Genomic DNA, 15,210 nt, shown 5'->3' with positions numbered 1-15,210 from the left:
CCCTTCTGGCTTGCAGAGTTTCTGTTGAAAGATCAGCTGTTAAACTTATGGGGATTCCCTTATGTGTTACTTGTTGTTTTCCCCTTGCTGCTTTTAATAGTTGTTCTTTGTATTTAATTATTGATAGTTTGATTAATGTGTGTCTTGGCATGTTTCTCCTTGGATTTACCCTGTATGGGACTCTCTGTGCTTCCTGGACTTGGTTAACTCTTTCCTTTCCCATGTTAGGGAAGTTTTCAACAATAATCACTTCAAATATTTTCTCAGTCCCTTTCTTTTTCTCTTCTTCTTCTGGGACCCCTATAATTTGAATGTGGGTGCTTTTAATGTTGTCCCAGAGGTCTCTGAGAGTTTCCTCAATTCCTTTTATTCTTTTTTCTTTATTCTGCTCTTCAGTAGTTATTTCCACTATTTTATCTTCCAGGTCACTTATCTGTTCTTCTGCCTCCACTATTCAGCTATTGATCCCTTCTAGACAATTTTTAATTTCATTTATTGTGTTGTTCATCTCTGTTTGTTTGCTCTTTAGTTCTTCTAGGTCCTTGTTAAACGTTTCCTGTATTTTCTCCATTCTATTTCCAAGATTTTGGATCATCTTTGCTATCATTATTCTGAATTCTTTTTCAGGTAGACTGCCTATTTCCTCTTCATTTGTTAGGTCTGGTGGGTTTTTACCTTGCTCCTTCATCTGCTGTGTGTTTCTCTGTCTTCTCATTTTTCTTAACTTACTGTGTTTGGGGTCTCCTTTCTGCAGGCTGCAGTTTCGTAGTTTCCATTGTTTTTGGTGTCTGTCCCTAGTGGCTAAAGTTGGTTCAGTGGGTGGTGTAGGCTTCCTGGTGGAGGGGACTAGTGCCTGTATTCTGGTGGATGAGGCTAAATCTTGTCGTTCTGGTGGGCACATCCACGTCTTGTGGTATGTTTTGCGGTGTCTGTGGCCTTATTATGATTTTAGGCAGCCTCTCTACTAATGGATGGGGCTGTGTTCCTGTCTTGCTAGTTGTTTGGCATAGGGTTTCACTGTAGCCTGCTGTTCGCTGTGTGGAGCTGGCTCTTCACGTTGAGATGGAGATCTCTGGGACATTTTCACCGATTGATATTATGTGGATCTGGGAGGTCTCTTGTGGACCAGTGTACTGAACTTGACTCTGCCACCTCATTGGCACAACCCTGACGCCTGGCTGGAGCACCAAGAGCCTGTCCTCCACACAGCTCAGAATGAAAGGGAGATGAAAAGAAAGAGAGAAAGAAGAAGACAAAGTAAAATAAAGTTATTAAAATAAAAAATACAACATAATTATTACGAAAAAAAATTTAATTAAAAAAAAAGAAAAAAACTGACAGACAGAACCCTAGGACAAATGGTAAAAGCAAAGCTATACAGATAAAATCACACACAGAAGCATATGCGTACACACTCACAAAAAGAGAAAAAGGGGAAAATATATATATATATCGTTGTCCCAAAGTCCACCTCCTCAATTTGTGATGAATCGTTGTCTATTCAGGTATTCCACAGATGCAGGGTACATCAAGTTGATTGTGGAGATTTAATCTGCTGCTCCTGAGGCTGCTGGGAGAAATTTCCCTTTCTTTTCTTTGTTCATAGAACTCCCCAGGTTCAGTTTTGGATTTGGCCCCGTCTTTGCGTGTAGGTCGCTTAAGGACACCTGTTCTTCGCTCAGACAGGGCAGTGTTAAAGGAGCAGCTGATTTGGGGGCTCTGGCTCACTCAGACCAGAGGGAGGGAGGGGTACGAATGCGGGGCCAGCCTGCAGCGGCAGAGGCCGGCGTTTTGTTGCACCAGCCTGACGCGTGCCATGCGTTCTCCTGGGCAAGTTGTCCCTGGATCACAGGACCCTGGCAGTAGCGAGCTGCACAGGCTCCTTGGAGGAGAGGTGTGGATAGTGACCTGTGCTTACACACAGGCTTCTTGGTGGCTTCAGCAGCAGCCTTAGCATCTCATGCCCGTCTCTGAGGTCCGCACTGATAGCCGCTGCTCGCGCCCATCTCTGGAGCTCCTTTAAGCGGTGTTCTTAATCCCCTCTCCTCGCACACCAGGAAACAGAGAGGCAAGAAAAAGTCTCTTGCCTCTTCGGCAGCTGCACACTTTTTCCCGGACTCCCTCCCGCCTAGTTGTGGGGCACTAGCGTCCTTCAGGCTGTGTTCACGCCGCCAACCCCAGTCCTCCTCCTGGGATCTGACCGAAACCCGAGCCTCAGCTCCCAGCCCCGCCCATCCTTTCCGGTGAGTAGACAAGCCTCTCGGGCTGGTGAGTGCTGGTTGGCACCGATCCTCTGTGCGGGAATCTCTCCGCTTTGCCCTCTGCAACCCTGTTGCTGCACTCTCCTCCGTGGCTCTGAAACTTCCCCCCTCCACCCTCCACAGTCTCCTCCCGTGAAGAGGCTTCCTAGTGTTTGGAAACCTTTCCTCCTTCACAGCTCCCTCCCACTGTTGCAGGTCCCATCCCTGTTCTTTTGTCTCTGTTTTTTATTTTTTCTTTTGCCCTACCCAGGTGTGTGGGGATTTTCTTGCTTTTTGGGAAGTCTGAGATCTTCTGCTAGTGTTCAGTAAGTATTCTGTAGGAGTTGTCCCACATGTAGATGTGTTTCTGATGTATTTGTGTGGAGGAAGGTGACCTCTGCGTCTTACTCCTTCGCCATATTGAAGCTCCTCTCTGTAGTTGTTTTAAGTATAGGGTTAGATTGTTTACTTGAGATTTTTCTTGTTTCTTAAGGTAGGCTTGTATAGCTATAAACTTCCCTCTTAGAACTGCTTTTGCTGTGTCCCATAGGTTTTGGATCATCGTGTTTTCATTGTCATTTGTCTCTAGGTAATTTTTATTTCCTATTTGATTTCTTCAGTGATCTCTTGGTTATTTAGTAGTGCATTGTTTAGCCTCCATGTATTTGTGTGTTTTACAGTTTTTTTCCTGTAATTGATTTTCAGTCTCATATTGTTGTGATCAGAAGAGATGCCTGATACGATTTCAACTTTCTTAAATTTTCTGAGGCTTGATTTGTGACCCAAGGTGTGATCTATCCTGGTAATTGTTCCATGTGCACTTGAGAAGAAAGTGCATTCTGCCACTTTTGGGTGGAATGTTCTATAAATGTCAATTAAATCTGTCTGGTCTATTGTGTCATTTGTTTCCTTATTTATTTTGTTTAGATGATCTGTGCATTGGTGTAAGTGAGTTGTTAAAGTCCCCTACTATTATTGTGTTACTGTTGATTTCTCCTTTCAAGGTTGTTAGCATTTGCCTTATGTACTGAGGTGCTCCTTTGTTGGGTGCATAAACATTTATAATTGTTATATCTTCTTCTTGGATTTATCCTTTGACCATTATGTAGTGTCCCTCCTTATCTCTTATTACAGTCTTTATTTTGAAGTCTATTTTATCGGATATGAGTATTGCTACTCCAGCTTTCTTTTGATTTCCATTTGCATGGAATATTTTTTACCATCCCTTAACCTTCAATCTATATGTGTCCCTATGTCTGAAGTGGGTCTCTTGTAGACAGCATATATATGGGTCTTGTTTTTGTATCCATTCAGCCAGTCTGTGTCTTTTGGTTGGGGCATTTAATCCATTTACGTTCAAGGTTATTATCGATATATATGTTCCTATGACCATTTTGTTAGTTGTTTTGGGTTTGTTTTTGTGGGTCTTTTTCTCCTCTTGTGTTTCCCACCTAGAGAAGTTTCTTTAGTATTTGTTGTAAAGTTGGTTTGGTGGTGCTGAATTCTCTTAGCTTTTGCTTGTCTGGAAAGCTTTTGATTTCTCTGTCAAATCTGAATGAGATCCTTGCCAGGTAGAGTAATCTTGGTTGTAGGTTTTTCTGTTTCATCACTTTAAGTATATCCTGCTACTCCCTTATGGCTGCAGAGTTTCTGCTGAAAAATCAGCTGATTACCTTATGGGGATTCCTTTGTATGTTAATTTTTTTCCCCTTGCTACTTTTAATATTTTTCTTTGAATTTAACTTTTGTTAGTTTGATTAATACGTGTCATGGTGTGTTTTTCCTAGGGTTTATCCTGTATGGGACTTTCTGTGCTTCTGGACTTGGGTAACCATTTTCTTTCCCATGTTAGGGAAGTTTTCGACTATAATCTCTTCAAATATTTTCTGAGACCTTTTCTTTTTCTCTTCTTCTTCTGGGACCCATATAATTCAAATGTTGGTGCATTTAATGTTTAATTCTTTTTTCTGCTCCTTGGCAGTTATTTCCACCATTTTGTCTTTCAGCCCACTTATTCGTTCTTCTGCCTCAGTTATTCTGTTATTGATTCCTTCTAACATTCCTTCTAATGTTATTTTTCATTTCAGTTACTTTTTTGTTCATCTCTGTTTGTTCTTTAGTTCTTCTAGATCTTTGTTAAACATTTCTTGTATTTTCTCAATCCATGCCTCCATTCTATTTCCAAGATTCTGGATCATCCTTATTATCATTACTCTGAATTCTTGTTCAGGTAGGTTTCCTCTTTCCTCTTCATTTATTTGGTCTTGTAGGTTTTTACCTTTCTCCTTCATCTATGACATATTTTTTTGCTGTCTTATTATTTTTTTTTTTGTAAGTGGGATTATGTTCCTGTCTTACTGGTTGTTTTGCCTGAGGCTTCCAACACTGGAGTTTGTAGGCTCTTGGGTAGAGCTGGGTCTTGGTGCTGAGATGAAGACCTCCATGAGACCTCACTCTGATGAATATCCCCTGGGGTCTGAGGTTCTCTTTTAGTCCAGTGGTTCTGACATGGAGCTCCCACTGCAGGAGCTTCGGTCCGATGCCCAGCCTGTGAACCAAGATCTCTCAAGCAGTTCACTTGGGGGTTCCTCCTGTCTCCTTGGGTGTCACAGTCCCCCAACAGTGGCCATCAGGTGCCCTAGTTGTGGGGAGATGCTAACTTGGTGTCTTCCCACACCGCCATCTTGACTCTGACCCCCCAGTTTTGTAGACCTAGATATTTCTAAGAAATAGTTGAAATTTAAATATATAAATCATCTGTGATTTAAATAATTTAATAAAATAAAGCAATTTTAAGGAATATATGACACTATTTTATGTGCAACAACCATTTTTTGCAATCTTGGAAGGAGTTTTAATTATGTGGAAATGAAATATAAAACCAGATGCATCAGTTAACTGCAAACTTCCTCATGCCATAATCTGTTCTGTACCTGGTAAAACTAATCATTACAATTTATAGATAGTTAGGAAGATAGCTACCTTTAGAAATTCTATTGCATGACTCTTAACTCCTATTTCATGTGAACATTTCACTGTGTTGTCACTTTAGCAAACAATATGGATTCATGCTTGGTCAAGATCCTAGCAAAATACATATTCTTTCTGTTTAGCTGATGTGCCAAAGTGATTTAAGTGCTCAAAGAGGAGTAGGAATTCAACAAATGTTAAATAATATCTTCAAGTCTAGCAACACAAAGGATATAGTTTCAATTGTCATATACATCAGAGACAGTATATGTCATATAATCAGGGAGATTAACAATTTCTAAGTTCCGAATTTTCAGTGGAAATATCAAAATAAAAATCTTAATAAATTAAATGTTACCTCAGTTTTCTTTCTCTATTATAAATATTTTTGAAATGTCATAATCATCATTTATCCTCTCTTTTCATGCTGATGGCACATGTAAATAAAAAAAAAGTTTTTATTGTATATTATGGTTTTAAAAAATATCAGATGACCCCTGGCTTGTTCCCTTCTGATGTAGCTACTTAAATTTAGATAGACTTATCATTGTCCTATATGACTCTTTGTCCAGGTGATTTAGTCCTATATTGAAAAATCTTGAAGTGGGTTACTGTCACAAAACAAATTACTATCATAAAATAATTTATTTTTAACTTGAAAATAATATTTATGTTTCTAAAATATTCTTTATATTGCCCTTCTTATAAGTAAAACTAATGATTGAAATAAAACCTGGGTCTGTATATTATATGTATAGGAGAGAGAAGTTAGACATATTTCCTAATGCTGAAGAATTGAAGGTTTCTGAGTTTAAGGAGTCTGAGTCACCACCTACACTTTATTTTACAAGTGATACCTACATATCGCTATAATTCTGGTAATAAATACATTATAGGATTTTTTTTGCTTTCATTAAAAATTACAATATAATATGTATTATGATAGGTGGAAACCTTTATAATGTTGATTGCTTTGCATTTTATTTTGGGTTTATTTTATATCTAATTATTCACTCTTCTGTTAAGACGGTGGCTGTTGCATCAGACATATGTGAGCAAGTATCATCAGCCAGCTATTTACCTGCTATCTGACCACAGGCAAATTTCAGAACTTCCCTGTACCCAGTTAACTCATGTCTAAAACTGTGATTTACCCCATGTAAGGCCCCATTCACAGTGCATAACACCCAGTAGGAACATAATATTTGGTAATGTCTTCCACTCTGTGATTACATTTTGATTTGGGCTGTGTCTTTTAAATATATATATATATAAGACAGGAGAGTTTTTCTATATTTTGTGGATAATAATTTTCTTTAACTTCTACTTAGAAAATAAGCTTGTGAAGTATCTTTCCAGGTTTAATCATCTCGGTGATTCCTTTTGTATTTGGGAAGTGCTACATTCTGAATGTCTGTGTGCCCCAAAATTCATGTATTGAAATGCTAACCTTCAAGGTGATGGTATTAGGAGGCAGGCCTTTGGGAAGTGATTAGGTCATGAGGGTGGAGCCCTCATGAATGAGATTAATGCCCTTGTAAAAGAGGCCTGAGAAAGTTCCCTTGCCCCTCCCACCATGTGAGGTTACAGAGCAAATGGCTACCAGGGAGGAAGTGTGAGCTCCCCCACACAGAATCTTCAAGGCCATGATCTTTAAGTCCCAGCCCCCAGAACTGTGAGAAATAAATTTCTGTTGTTTAAAAGCCCCTCAGTTTATGGTATTTTGTTATAACAGTCCCAACAGACTAAGACGGGAAGGTAAGTAGTACCCCACTAGGGGTATAAAGTGGAGGAGAGCCTGATTCCAGCCTATTTCCAGTTCCTTAGCTTCTGTCTAATAGCTCTACTCAGGTTTTGGGGATGAGAGAGGCCAGTTTCTCCCCTGTGCTTACAAAGAAATGCTTACATGTGGGATGATTACAACAGAGTATGTACCATTGTCTGTGATGCAGATCTGTTTGGATATCAACAAGGAGTTTTTCAAATATAAAACAAAAGGGAACCTGAGTATGTAGCAAAAAATAATTCAGTTACCAGCATATCATTGCTAAGCATTTGTCACCTTCATAATAAAACAGTTGTGATAGATTCTTGAGAGTTAATACCACACAAAAACTTTCATAAATATCACCTCATTATTCTTCATAACAATTCTGAGATTTTATTGCAACATATGTATTATCCATATTTAATACAGGAGGGAAGGAAAAAAAGGCAAGTTAAATTTTTGCTCAAGTTTGCCCAATTAGTAAATGACGAGTTCAGATCAAAACCAAGCCTTTTGTCATTTGGTCCATATTTATCTCATGTTAAATATCTTGAAACTAGGTTACTCTCAAGAATCCAAGGCAGAGAAAAAGCACTGTAAGGAGGAAGAGAGGAATAATATTGAATAGATTAATATATGCTTGGCTTAGGGCCTTATTGAATATCATGTTTTATATTTTTGCAAGATAAATTAAACTGCATGCACACTTCACAAAGTAGTTATGATTCTTGCTGAACCCCAATGCGCAGGACATATTTTGAGATACATGGACATAATGCAACTCCTTATGAAGGACAAAGTTATTTCACTGTTCTGAAAGGCCACGCTCTTTCTTTAGAACAGTGACTGCAGATTGAAAAATGTAAAGCCCTTTGCTCTTCATAGTTATTTTTCCTCTCAGTTAACGACATAAATCACTGTACTTTTCTAAAACTCAACACATTTTTGACCTGTGATATATAAGTGGCTCGATAACTAGGTGCCTGGGTGTTTGAATACATAACAATGAAGGTGCCTGGGTGCTTGAATACATAACAATGAAGGTTTACTTACAGATGTGTAGAATTTAGGGAACACTGGTAGGAGATTTTTTGCACAGGTGCAGTGAGTAATCTTCCAGTAAAATCCTGAGCAAGAGCATGTCACATTACAGTCTGAAAAACATAATCTGAAAGAACAAAGGCATATTTGATGATGGGGAAATGTGTAACAATGTTGGCAGCAAACACAAAGCTTCCCTACCCCTTCCTCAAACACACGCTATTTAATGGAATCCAGCTAATTGCATATGTCCTAAAGAATTTTTTAGAAAGATGTTTATGCAAAAAATTTTCCAAGTTGTAGTTTTCACATTTTAAATAGCATTTTATAACCTTGAGAATGTTGTATTTGGTTGATTATAGACATCTGTGTTTCCATATCTCTTAAATTTATATGTATGTACATATATATGTACATACATATAAATTAAATATATATGTCTGTCATGCCAGATATGCCAGATATGAAAGCTTATTTGTCATATGCTTGCTATGTGTCAATCCTGACCTTGATAAAGCCAGAATGGGTAAAATCAGGATGGTAAAAATGGTTGACCAAAGGATGAAAAAGGAATCCCAATCCTTCACTTTTCTCTTTGCTATCAGAGAATTTCTCATTCAATTTCAATAAAAAATGCAACGTTAAGAATGAATTTATTCCATGTAACAAACCTTATATTTCCCTTTCCTATCTCTTTTACCTAATCTTGGATAAGGATTTTAGACACTGTAATTGTTTTTGAAATGCTGTTTTCTCCTTTTACATATATGATCTTGAATATAAAGGGATTGCACCCGTCGGAGAGACAGTTCTTAATCAAGTGCATTGTTTTCTTGCTCCTGAAGATCCAGTTAAGAATATCCTACTTTAAAATCTCCTATGGTGTGTTTTATAGTATATAGTTTTGGGGAACTCAGCCAACAATACGAAAATAATCAAAATGTTTTTCTCTACTTCCAGAGAAGTTACACTTAGACAAAAAAAATCTTTCTTATTATTTTTTTTTTTTTTTTACCCTAAATATTGTGGATCCAGTATTGCATAAGCAAAATAAAGGCATGTAAATACAAACTTCCACAAATTTATGTGCTTCAGTATCATAGAATGACACAACATGTATTATGTAGAAACAGAGTAGGGTGTTAGCACTGAATTTAAGTTCCTATGGAAAGAAATAGCCCAATAAAAAAATAAACCTATAATGATCGATTGTATTTCTACCCACATTAAATACTTTTACTGATATACTGACTGAGTCATTAGCATGCAATGAAGTACCCAATTATTATATGCCCTGCTGTTTTCAACTCTTGCAGATTGTCAGTCCTTGGTTTGAAATAAGCTGCATGATGTGAAAGGCATCTCTCTTTCTGTGACTGGTCTGCTGAATGCTTTCTGACTTCCTTAGGCTTTTCTACAGTTTCAAGTCAACGCTAATAGCATGATCCATGCTTTTGCTTTTAAAACCATGTACACAGCAAAAGAATCCTTAGAAGTTTTTCTTTATGTATACCAAAGTTATTTTTGTTATATTTTTCTCTTAGACTATCTGGAATGATTACACAAAAATTTACCTTTAGCCAAAGAAAACTTTTTGTTTTTTAAAGAGTGAACAGTCTTTTCTTCACGTTAAGATATGTGAATGGCACCTAATTTTAAGGTCCTTTGGTATTCAACTCTCACCTCTGTATAGTTTTCTTAGGAAAAAGTAAAAGGACTTTAGGACAAGAACATATTAAACCTGTACTCTCCAATACAGAGGCCATTAGTCACATGAGCAATTTAGCTGAGGCTAGTCCAAGCTGAGATTTCAAAGACTTAGTATGAAATATTAGGACTATAAAGTATCTCATTCATAACTTTCATATTGATCACATGGTGAAATGGTGATATTTTAATAGATTGTGTTAGATATGTTAATAAAAAGTAAGTTCACCTGTTTTTTCATTTTTAAAATGTGGCTACTAGAAAATTTGAAATTATATACGTGGCTTGTATTTGACAGATTAATCTATGCTATATTAGGTTTCCCTTGGTCCATTCTCAAGATTTTCAGAAACTTTTTAGGGAATAACTACTAGTAGTAGAGGAGACATACTCCTGTGCTGCATATAATTTCTCAATAACTTTTTTCTTTATAAATCTTTCTTTTCTTCCATTAACTGTTTCATCCTTCTTTGTATTCTCCAGAACTCTCTTCATATCTATGTGTTGTAGTCTTAAAACAAACTGGTAGAGTAGGTGCCATAGGTATCAAAGTAGGCCCCCATGCATATTCAGTGCACCAGCAATTAACTCCCCAAACAACCTCATGCCAGTTATTTCTTCTATAATCTTGCCTTTTTTTTTTTTTTTTTTTTTCAGTCTGCCTGTGGGCAGCACATCACAAACACCTTGGGAAGATTCAAAGTACAATTGTTCATGGGTAGAATATCAAGGTGGGCATGGTGATTGGAAGCAAGGGTTAAAAATTGTGCATCATCATTATGGGGACAGTCTAGACTTGGATTTTATTTTTTCATAAATCACAAGGAAGTCCAAGAGCAAAACCTTTCTTTTTTTTCCACACAGAACACTTAAAAAGAGGGTTCTGATGTCTTTTACTAAATTTTAATGAAACTTTTAAATTAATGAGGAAAAATTCCAGCACAGTACCAAATAAGAAAAATCTTAAGATGGGATGCTACATGTTGCTATTAAAAATTCTCAAGAATGGGCCTTCTATTCCAGAAGTAGCTCATAGAGAAAAAAATAAATAAAATGTTAATTTTTTTAATGTATATTATTTTCTCCAGGAAGCCAAAGGTATTCTATCTTTCAATACGAACTCTGGTGAGAAGTCCAAAAGAAAGTCAAAAGAAGTGCTCACAGAATGAATTCCAAGCCTCTCCCATCCCCCATCCCTTCCACCCAAGTCTCTCCAGAAAAGAGCAGTAGGCATTTGCTCTCTAGTGCAGTCCATTAAATAATATTTACTTTTAAATAAAATATGTATTCATTTCCCCTAATGAAATATTGAAACATAAAGGAAAAACTTTATTAAAAATATATTTATTCTGCATTTCATCTAAAGTCAGATCTTTATTAACACTTTTAATCTGGTGTGGGTATCTGCCTTTATAGCAAATTTTAGGTTGCATTAGAGGATACTAAATGTTTGTGTCCAGTTTTCTCAGAATCACAAAAGTGCAAAATGTTGCAAACCAGTAGAGGGATGATGCTTCAGTTAAAAAAAAAACACACAAAAAAAACAAGTTTTGTGTCTTGTACATGAAAATATTACGATAAAATTGGAATTCTAGAGCAGTTTCTTGAGGCAAGAAACAGAAAGGTCAAAAACTTCTGATGACAGCAGAAAAAGGTAATCCTTTTTGTAAGATCTAAAAGATGATCCTTGAGTTCATGAATCTCAGTTAACAGAAAGGTCAGTGAGTAGTTTACTGACTCTCTCAAGGGCTTAACTACATGATGCCAGACTTCCACATGTTTCTAGATAGTTACAGAGTTGGAATAGGATAAGAAAAATTTCTAATTAATTATAGTTTTTCTTATTTCCATCTGGATATGTTTGGTCCCATGTAAACAAATCTTATGTAACAGTCTTACTTATACCATAAGTTATTCTATTTATATCATCATAAGCAAATATAATTATTTTACTTCAAACAAGAAAGAATTGAATGAGGTTTATAAATATTAGTTATTAATATTCTAGGATCACCAGTACACAGAGATTATAGAGTTGGGAATGGTAGTTTCTTTTTACCTCAATTAGTTCATTTTAGATTTTTATCACAAAGAATTCTTTTAATAAATAAAGCAAATATTATAAAGTAGTCTTTGTTTTGGAGACATTACTCTGGTATAGCCGTTTAATTCGGGATAGTTCTTTTTTTTTTTTTAAGATAAATCATTTTTATTTCTCTCTTGGTAATTGAGAAGTTTTACATATTTTTGTGACCATTTGTTGAGTGCACACATGTTCATACTGAGTTGGGAAAAATTCTAAGTCTCTGCCTAATATCACCTCCTCATACATTCTTATATATTCTATAGGGAAGCCAAAACAGAAATAGCAGCTAGACTCTTTAATGTTTTCAAAGTTTTCTTACCATTTTCTACATATTTTTGCAATAGCACTTATTGTATTTACTGTTAATGCCTGTTTGACTGCAGAGACTGTGTCTCATTCCTTTTACATCTTCACTGCACATCATGGTGTTCTGTAAATATTTGTTTATTAAATGATGATTATTCCATAATGAATCAGAAGGCTGAGGACAAGATAGGTTGGACAATTTGTTGTCTACTCCTGAGTGAAGGTATTACTACCTACTATTCCATTCTGACAGCTCTGTCTATAAATTTTATATACTTTTTCAATTGATTAATTCTGCTTGCTGGATCAACTACTGAATTCATATCTCTTCCTGCCACTTTCCTCACATGGAATGTGGTGGCTCAAGTCTTAAAACCAGCTGGGGCACAAGTAATCTAAAAATTAAAACCTTTGTAAATCTTTAATTGTAAAATCCTTTAGAGTATCAACTGTACAAATTTTAAAACTGTGGGTAAACACCAACTGCATTTTGGTGTGATAATCTGTTAAACATAGTATTTATCACTAGCAAAATTAAAAAAGCATGCAAGGCTTGCAAGAGTCTAAAAAACTACTTTTTATGATATCATTAATGAAGTTTGTCTGAAACCATCATTTATTTACATTGGCGGATATGGTAATACCCTCAGAGTCAGAAGAGTAAGAGCAAAATAACTGATCCTAATTAATACGTTCCTGAAAACAACTGCGTACATGTCTTTATTTGGATCAAATAAACAGAAAGAGGAAAAAAGGATTTCAAGATTATAGCTAAGGCTCACATAGTCAGAATTGAATAACCTTATGCTGGCATAGCAAGCATGTAGTATTAATCAAAACTAACACATACTGATTTGACATAAAAATCTCCTTCATAAAGAAAGATAGGGCTGCATTATACGACATCTCTTTGTTTAATAAGTGATGACAGATGATTATTCTCTCTATTGACAATTTCATGATTAGGAAGTTTTTAATTGGTGCTCTCAACTGGCATTAAATGTGTGCTTCCATAGCATTTTATCCTAGAGCAATCATTATCAAAAGTATTTTGTAAGCATGGGAGATGTATAAGACAACTGAGGAAACGTCAATAGATGAGAATTTGTTGACTTCAAATGATGATTTATAATATAGAGCTCTAGACTATCTGAAACATCAGTCTTAAATTATTTTCTGCATAATTATTTTTAATTATTATTAATGAAACTTTACTGAGCTATAGTTAAGCAATCCTCTGCCTAATCTGATCTATTGACCTCATGGAGGTTGTTGAAGAAATCTGATGATGAGGCAGAATTTTGGACTTTAAAAATGTGGTTAATTCTCTAAGCGTGAATTTTTTTAATGTTAAAGAATATGTTTTAGTAAATTTTGGCATTAAATTATCTCCTCCAGTCTTGATCCCCTAGAAAACTGTCACATTCTTCTGTCTTGAATATTTTGCAACAGAACCACAATGAAGTAATTTGAGCATTTAAGAACTTGATACAGTGCTTCATTCCTCACATCCAAGTCATTTAAATTCTTTCCTCAGTGCCTGTTTTCCACCAAATTGTGTCCAAGTTCAGCAGTTTAGTCCAAAAGTTCATTATCAACTGAACTTTTGACTCATATAAATGATTTTCAATAAATTATAATTAAATTTATATCAGAGGATTAAACCTGGTCAGAGGGGTTTCTATTTTGATTCTTAGAAAATAATATTTCAGGTCTGAGGAATGAACAGTAGTATTTCTACCATTTAACTAGAACATTTTTTGTCTTAATTAGGGTACATTTATTTACTTTTAGGCCTCCAGACTGTCCGTACTGAAAACAAGCTTGAGGTTTGAAATTTTAATCCCCTAAAGAAAACAGAGTAAAATAGGACAGCATGAGTTGTTCTCACCCACAGTTCTTTTCTATTTGTACTATGTTTATCTTTATATACTGAAAAATGTTCCTTTTTCCACATTGAAATGTTGATGTGCCAAGCAAATTGAATTTCTCTTTCCTTCCACATCTCTATTGGCTGGAACAGGAAATTTCTCTGGATTTCCGTGTAACTGTTATTTATCAGTGCATTTTAGTCCTGTGAACTGGTTCAGCATTGCTAAATGCTAACATTTTAGCCTTCTTTTAGTTTAACCCCAAATTTATTTCCAGGCATGTATTAGTTTGATATTTAAATTGAACATGAGAGGAGCTTATATCTAGTAGGTTTATATACAAAACAGCTCTCATAGTTTAGGTATATGAGTTTATGTAAATTTTTTTCTGAATTGATTTAAAAAATACTGTTTTATTTTTTATTATGACAAATTATGTGAATATTAAAAATAGTCACAATGTATATGTTCATTTTATGTGAGCTAATTGTAAGATGCCTATATAAATTATACTTTTCAAATTCATTTCTCAATCTGGTAATTATGCAATATTAGATATGATAATTCCAATTAAGTATTGAAATGGACAGTGATCATTTACAGAAGTGAATTCTTATGGAAATGTTTCTTAGTTTTTGTTTTGGTTTGTCCTTGTTTTTGCTTTACTAGGGAATATTAGTGTCATAAATTAATAGTGGACTTTTCTATTCACTAATAATAAAAACAAAAAGATACAAAAAAAATTTTGTTAGTCTATTAGCATATTTGATTTCTCCAATATCTGCCTTCAACCCTAGTGAATTCTATGCTCACCAACCAAAGAGCACTCTTTCCATTGTTCCATACACATAGAATGGTGGGGCAGTATTTCTAAAGTGTGAATGAGGATCACCCAGGAGTAAATTAACCTGGGGTGCTTGTTAAAATACAGAATGCATGGATACAAAACTGACCTGATCAAACAGCATCTCTGTTAAATCTATAGATTGTTCCTATACACACTGTTTTAAATCATTAGTCTAAAAGCATCAATGAATGAAAAATATAATTCGTTTTTGGGGAATCACAGGGGCATGAGAAATGGTCAAAACTTCAATGACTTTTCAAATTCACCAGGAATGTCTGAGGGCAGAAATCCTTCAAGTGCAAATCTGTAAAGATCTTCAACGGCAGCTAACTAATCTAGTTATACATAATTTGTGAAGAAATCCTGTAGCTTTA

The sequence above is a fragment of the Tursiops truncatus genome, chromosome 4, assembly GCF_011762595.2.
Source record: "Tursiops truncatus isolate mTurTru1 chromosome 4, mTurTru1.mat.Y, whole genome shotgun sequence".
Classification (NCBI taxonomy): domain Eukaryota; kingdom Metazoa; phylum Chordata; class Mammalia; order Artiodactyla; family Delphinidae; genus Tursiops; species Tursiops truncatus.
Note: the sequence above shows the minus strand (reverse complement) of the source record.